Source organism: Sinocyclocheilus anshuiensis, unplaced genomic scaffold (assembly GCF_001515605.1).
Source record: "Sinocyclocheilus anshuiensis isolate Anshui unplaced genomic scaffold, SAMN03320099.WGS_v1.1 scaffold430, whole genome shotgun sequence".
NCBI classification, from domain to species: Eukaryota; Metazoa; Chordata; class Actinopteri; order Cypriniformes; family Cyprinidae; genus Sinocyclocheilus; species Sinocyclocheilus anshuiensis.
Window position 1 is genome coordinate 543,773 of NW_015547641.1, and position 889 is coordinate 544,661.

Consider the following 889-nt stretch of genomic DNA (forward strand, 5'->3'; position numbering starts at 1 on the left):
CAGCGGCAGTATCAAATTAAGCAGGGCACTGCGGCGGCAGTATCAATTGAGCAGGGCACTGCGGCGGCAGTATCGAATTGAGCAGGGCACTGCTGCAGCCGTATCAAATGGAGTGGGCACTGCTGTGGCAGTATCAAATGAGCAGGGCACTGCAGCGGCAGCATCAAATTAAATTTAACTGATCAGATTTAGATATGCTTTCTTTGTGTGAAAATTATTGGTCCTGATATAGCTCTTGAAGGCGTCCGATGACCATCGACCGAGAGCTTGGATCTGCTGCTGTGAGAGACCTTTTTGAGCTGCTGTAGTTACTGCCCCGATTCGGAAGGAGTGGCTGGAAAATCTTTCTATGGGTATGACTGGTTGGACGATGTTTTTGAACATTGTTTGGATGGATGTTTTTTTAAACCAAAAACGTGTGACGGGGTGGTTACAGCCATCGACAAAAAGAGGGTCAAGAGGGGATGTAGACTGATATAAATTCTCCAATGTGAGAAAAAACAACTCTGAATGGTGAGAAGAAAACTCTGAATTGTGAGATATAAACTTGTAATTGAATTTCGGAAGAGAATGCATAAGCAATGGAACAACTTTGGCCCAACGGTGGAAGAGCAGCTGATGTTACAGTGAAAGACTTGAGGTACTCACCAATGACAGTCACATTAAATGTCTTTGTCATAGTCTTTTCTCTAGAGATGGTGAGTTTATATTATCCTGAGTGTCTGATTCTGATGTTTGTGATGGTGAGAGATCCAGTCTTTTGATCCACCTGCAATCTGCCACTGAATCCAGCATCATCGGCGACAAAAAATGAGGTCAAGTGATGCTTTCTCTTTATTTGCAACGTGATCTCATGATAATTCGTATGTATTTTACATAAAATGTGGTT